The sequence below is a fragment of the Wolffia australiana genome, chromosome 2, assembly GCF_029677425.1.
Source record: "Wolffia australiana isolate 7733 chromosome 2, ASM2967742v1".
NCBI classification, from domain to species: Eukaryota; Viridiplantae; Streptophyta; class Magnoliopsida; order Alismatales; family Araceae; genus Wolffia; species Wolffia australiana.
This window is the reverse complement of record NC_135836.1, coordinates 13,832,910-13,839,602: the sequence shown is the minus strand read 5'-3', so window position 1 is coordinate 13,839,602 and position 6,693 is coordinate 13,832,910. Positions and strand designations below refer to the sequence as shown.

Here is a 6,693-nt window from a genome sequence, read left to right as displayed (position 1 = left end):
AAAACGATAATCAACAGCCAAACATGGCAGAAGAAGGACGTTAACAGCATGAAAGGAGACGAACCATGCTGGACAGATCAACACCCTCAGGAAGTTTGAGGCAAACTGATGTGAATCTGAACATAGGTGAGGGTATAATGTTCAGGTATGACAATGCTCTAATACAATCTTTACCTGAATTTAATGGACATTCTGCACAAAACCCCTTAGAATTTTTAGATGATTTCCACATTAGGTGTTCTTCACAAAACGTGCCAAGATTATCTACAGAGATTTTAAAAATGAAGTATTTTCCTCTAACTTTAAAAGATAAAGCTTTCTCTTGGTATCGTAATTTAGGAATTACCTTCAACTCTTGGGATGAGATGTAGGGAAAGTTTCTGCAGAAATTTTACCCTCTCTCCAAAACCCATTTTTATAGAAGAGAAATTCATAATTTCCACCCCCATGAAGGCGAAGCGTGTAGTGAAGCCTGGGAGAGATTCAATGACCTGGTGAGGAAATGTCCTCATCATGGAATTGAAAACTGTCAATTAGCCCAAATTTTTTATGAATCTCTTTCAGATTTCATGAAAAATAAGGTGAACTTAGCCACCGGTGGAACTTTTTACACTGCATATGAAGATGAGGTTTTTGATATTTTGGAGAGAGTTGCAGAAATTGATCTGCAGGAGATTGGAGCAAATCAGAATGGGAGAAATGTGCAGCCAAAGAGGGCAGTAGTGCTGCAGGTGAATGCTAAGGAGGTGGAGCTGCATGCAGGCCTCAAGGAGACCAATCAGAAATTCGAGGAGCTCACCTCCACATTGAGGAATGTTTTCCTCAATAATTCTCCTATCATAAAAGCTAAAATCTGCTCTCTCTATTTCAGCAGAGATCATGAAGATGGAGCTTGCCAGTCCATGGAGGAGGAAGTGAAGGCGTTCAATCAACAACAACAACCATGGACTGGACAAAAGATAAAAAATTTCCAAAGTGGAGAGGGCTTCAACCAAGGCAGCAAGTCTCCATTTCAATCTCAATTTCAGCAAAAACACCAGTTTCAACCAAGACCTCAGCAACCTTACCTGGTTCCATCCCAAACTCAACCAGATTTTTCTGCTCTAACCCCGGTTATTTCAGACATGATAGAAAAGCAGAATCAGAAGTTGAGAGCGGAGATGGAGATGCGGATGCAGGTGATGATGGAGTTTCAAACAAAGCAAATGCTGGAGTCTCAAGAGCAGACAAGGAAGCTGCTGGAGAGCCTAAGGCCTGGAACTGCCGAACCTCAAGGCAAGCACTTAGAACATAACTGTCAAGCTAGTAGATTCCCTACTCCACCGATGATTAATCAATGCAATTTACTTCACGTAGAACATTCTATTCACGAAGAGATAAATAAGGAAGATCTTGAAGTTCTAGCAATCTCAAAATTGAGAAGTGGGAAAGAAATTCAGGATCCTTATCAGAATTCTGTAGAGAATTCAAGGAGGGAAAAGGAGCAAGGTAGTGAAAAAGGGGAACCTTCCTATGAGAAGGAACCTCTACCTTCCACTCATGCTCAAGATGTTCCTTACCCCTCTGCTCTAAATAGGAGAAAACCTGTTTATGACTATGAAAGTAGGTTGCTAGAAAACTTTAAACAAGCCACCATGACCGTGACTATAGAAGATATGCTTAGGTGTGCGCCTTCCTTGAAGAAATATCTTAAGGATTCTTGCACTAGTAGGAAGCCGAGAGAAGTGGTGAAACTTTCAGAAAATGCCTCTAGTATTCTGAATGCTATCCCTATCAAGATGAGGGATCCAGGAGCTCCATTGATTACATGTGAAATTGGAGGAAAACTTTCTCCAAAGTTTTATTAGATACGAAGCAAGCATAAGCATCATTCGACAGCTTTATACGAGGAATATGGATTTGGGGAATTAGAGGAAATCCATCTGGACTTGCTCCTAGCTGATGGAACTGTTAGGTAACCTGAAGGGAGGTTGACTGGTGTCATGATCACTTTAGAAAATTGTGAAATCCCTGTAGATTTCATAGTGACTGACGTAAAAATATCAGGGAATATTAGTTTAGCTCCTATCATTCTAGGAAGACCATTCTTAGTAACGACAAGGACGATCATGGATTGGGAGAAGGGGACTGTAGAATTTAAGATTGGGAAGGAGAGAGTACAAATTGACATATCAAAAATGATGAAGTGCCCCTTAGGGAACAATGAAGAACTAAAACTTTGTACAGAGGATGAAGGAGAGGTTGAGGTGATGAAGGAATATTTATCTTGTGTAGACGAGCGAACTTTAGAAGATGAAATTACAGCTACTCCTTCGGTCGAAGTCAATCTAGAGTTAAAATCTCTACCATCCTCCCTCAAATATGCATACTTGGACACCATGAAAACCTTACCTGTGATTATATCTTCATCACTTACCCAAAAACAAGAAGATGATCTACTCAAGGTACTTAGAGATCATAAGAAAGCACCAGGGTGGACGTTTGATGACATACGAGGTATTCCTTCTTAAATCTTGAACATAGGATATTTTTGGAGGAGGAATCTAGACCTTGTACAGAACATCAAAGGAGGCTCAATGCCGTTACATGAGAGAAGTACTTGAGAAGGAAATACTGAAATGGCTAAATGCCGGAATCATATATGCCATATCCGATAGTAGATGGGTGAGTCCCGTTCACATGGTACTGAAGAAGTCCGGAGTGACTGTAGAAGTGAACGAAAAAGGAGAGGAAGTGCAGAAGCGGCTAACCATAGGATGGAGGGTCTGCATCGACTATAGGAAGCTAAACAAGGCCACCAAGAAGGATCATTACCCACTACCCTTCATGGACCAAATCTTGGAAAAACTATCCGGGCAGCAATTCTTTTGTTTTCTTGATGGATATTCAGGATACAACCAAGTAAACATTCACCCGGAAGATCAAGAGAAGACGACCTTCACCAGTCCTGTAGGGGCATACGCCTTTAGGCATATGCCTTTTGGGTTATGTAATGCCCCTACCACATTCCAAAGATGCATGAACGCCTTATTCTCTGATCTAGTGGGAGAATGCTTAGAAATTTTCATGGATGATTTTTCTGTCTTTGGATCTACATATGAAAAGTGCCTCTTAAGTCTCACCAAAGTATTAAAGAGATGCATTGATTCCAACCTCGTACTAAGTTGGGAAAAATCTCATTTCATGGTGCAAGAGGGGGTGGTGCTGGGTCACATGGTAAGCAACCGTGGACTGGAAGTAGACAAGGCCACGATCGAAATCATCCAGGGCCTTCCACCTCCAACCAACCTAAAAAACCTTAGAGGTTTTCTTGGCCACGCTGGTTTCTATAGATGCTTTATTATGGATTTTGCTAAAATTTCTAAACCCCTTACCAATCTTTTATCGTATAAGAATAATGAGTTTGAACTAACACTAGAAGCTAAGACTGCATTTTACACTTTTAAAGAAGCCTTAGTGAATGCGCCTATCTTGCAAGGGCCTGATTGCCCCCTTCCTTTTGAACTGATGTATGATGCTTCTGATTTTGCTGTAGGAGCAGTGTTAGGCCAAAGAATCTATAAGAAACCAGTGGTCATATACTATGCCAGCAGAACTTTAGTCGACGCACAATTGAATTACACAACTACAGAGAAAGAGCTGCTGGCAATCATCTTTGCATTAGAAAAGTTTAGGTCTTATTTATTAGGTAGTAAAGTTACTGTTTTCTCTGATCATGCAGCTATTAGGTACTTATTAGCGAAGAAGGAGGCTAAGCCTAGATTAATTAGATGGGTGCTCTTATTACAGGAATTTGATTTAGAAATTAAGGACAAGAAAGGATGTGAAAATGTGGTTGCAGATCACCTATCTAGAATTTCAGGCACCCAACCTGAGTTAATAAATGATGAATTTCCTGATGAACATGTTCTAACGGCACAAGGAACATCGGTTCCTTGGTTCACACATATTGTCAATTTTCTTGTTTCAGGAAAAATTCCTACAAGTTGGACATCCCATGAAAGGAAGAAGCTGTTGAAAGACAGCAGATTTTATTTTTGGGAAGACCCGGAATTATTCCACCAAGGGCTGGACCAAATATTGAGGCGGTGCGTACCCGAAAGCGAGCAAAGGAGCATCTTGGAATTCTGCCATGCAAAACCAGGAGGAGGGCACTACTCGGCTAAGGTAACAGCTCACAAAATTGTAGAATCGGGATTTTTCTGGCCTACTCTGTTTCAAGATGCACAAAAGTTTTATAACAACTGCCTAGCTTGCCAAGCCTCGATTAACATTAATAAGAGAGATCGTATGCCCTTACAACCCATCATAGAGGTAGAGATCTTTGATTTATGGGGAATAGATTTTATGGGACCCTTTCCAAACTCTCATGGGTATGAGTACATTTTGATGGCAGTCGATTATGTGTTCAAATGGGTGGAAGCCATCCCCACAAAGACCAATGATAGCAAAGTAGTGACCAGTTTCATAGAAAAAAATATTTTCTATCGATATGGATGCCCAAGGGCCATAATTAGTGATGGAGGTTCTCATTTCACCAATTACAATTTTAGAACCCTCCTAAAGAAATTTGGTGTCCATCATTGAGTCACTACCACGTATCATCCCCAAGCTAATGGTCAAGTTGAATTGTGCAACAGAGAGGTCAAGAAAATCCTGAGGAAGATAGTGCGTCTTGATGGGAAGGATTGGTCTAGGAAACTAGACGAGGCATTATGGGCCTCTAGGACAGCCTACAAAACCCCTCTAGGAATGTCACCATTTAGACTAATTTTTGGGAAAGCCTGTCACCTACCCTTAGAATTAGAACACAAGGCACTATGGGCAGTTAGGAAACTTAATTTGGCTTTAGATCAAGCAGGCAAACAAAGAATCCTTCAATTGCATGAGTTGGAAGAACTCAGGAATGAAGCCTATGAGAATTCAAAGATCTATAAAGCCGAAATGAAGGCATTTCATGATAAAAGTTTGAGGAGAAGGATATTTGTAGAGAATCAAAAAGTTTGGCTTTACAATTCGAGGTTAAAATTATTTCCGGGCAAGTTGAAAACTAGGTGGGATGGTCCCTTCATTGTACAACAAGTCTTTGAAAATGGAGCAGTCATGATTCTAGATCCTCAGTCTCAAAAATGTTTCACTGTTAATGGACAAAGACTTAAGCCGTGTTAATGTTTCCGTCATCAATGAAAATTGTTTTTGTTTTTGCATGCACCAAACCAAGGATAATTGATGATATTAGGAGACATTCAAGCGATGATAGACATGACATTGGAATTCTTTTCAAGGGTGAGTGGAGTTGAAAGACTTGCCAGCTAAGGATACCCAAGGTGAACCAAGCCTAGCTAGGTGCACGGATGTTCATACTAGCTGAAATCCACAAATCTTATCATCATATTTCTCTCATCTCGTTGATAAGCCGAAAATAGGGGTAGAAACTATGCAATTTTTAGCCCTTGTCGTTGTGGATTTTGGCTTATGCAATAAAATTTATAAGAACTCCACTTAAGACGTATAGTGATAAGTACGAGTGTCGTCCAAGGGAAGCTAGTAAGGAATTCGATTTGGTGATTGTATTGGTCGTTTCACTCTGATTAAACTGAATTTGATCTTCAATGAGGATCAAGTCACCCTAATTAGATGAGAATTTAGAAAGGGTGGTAGAAGAGTTGAGATGAATAGAAGAAATATGGAGCTCTAAATTGGCTTCTTTGATCCTAATAAAAGGATCCAAGAGGTCAATTAGAGAGGTTAAAAGGGAATTTTTAATTTGAGTTTGGTTTGTTTTTGCAACTTTGATAATTCAGAACTGAAATGGGGGTAATTTAATCTCCTAAGAATTAAAACTAATTTTTTTAGAGTTTTTCTTTGGAATGCAGTTGAATGCTTAGTTGAGTCCCTCAAATTCTCCTCTCAATCCTAATCAGGGCTTGTACATGCCGCTCAAGCCAAGCGATTTAGAATTTCATATCAAAACCAAGAAGAAGAAACAAGAAATTGAACTAATCTCATTCAAAAGGCACAAATCTAAATACAGTCAAGGAAAAAGTACCAGATAACTTGATCCAGGGTGGGACTTCTCTCTGTCTTGCAGTTGTGATAGAGAACCATCAAGAATGAGCTCCCCCTCTCAAAATTTAGCTTTTATACTTAGGTTATATGGTAAAAATCACCATTTTACCCCCGTTTAGTACCTAATATTTATCTATCAATGTAGGCTGGATCTGAATAATCCAACCATACAGATAGAAAGAGGGGATCAAGACGAACAAATCCATAAAAAATCATCTCAATCGGACTTCAGGATCAAAAGTTATTAATAAATCAATTTTAAACCAATTTAATCCATTGGATTTAAAATTGATTTATTTATTAGTTTCGTTTTTAAACGCGCAATGACGTGTCGCTCTCTCATTGGCTGTCGCATTTTGAATCCTCCTTTTTGCAGAAAAGTCCTTAAAAAGCCTGGAATTGCTTTTGGACGCCGCCCAAAAGTAATTGCGTATATGCCCCTGGCGCACTCTCTCTCCTCCGATTTCTCCTAAAAACATTAAAAATATATATTAAAAATTGCAATAAAACCCTGTAAAATTTTAAATTGGATCTTTACGCCTGCAGTGGCGACCGAGAGCTGTTTTCAGGGTCTTTTGCAACAAAAGTTCACAAAAAGGCCCTTGAAAGTTCGAAAATAATAAA

The 6,693-nt window shown here is 39.5% G+C and overlaps 1 non-coding gene across 1 annotated transcript; it reads right to left on the bottom strand.

Annotated features, from left to right (window-relative positions):
• Nucleotides 1–411: 411 nt before the first annotated feature.
• Nucleotides 412–520, bottom strand: LOC144700322 (small nucleolar RNA R71). Its single transcript, XR_013580704.1, has one exon. It is a non-coding gene; the product is annotated as a small nucleolar RNA R71 (small nucleolar RNA).
• Nucleotides 521–6,693: the final 6,173 nt, after the last annotated feature.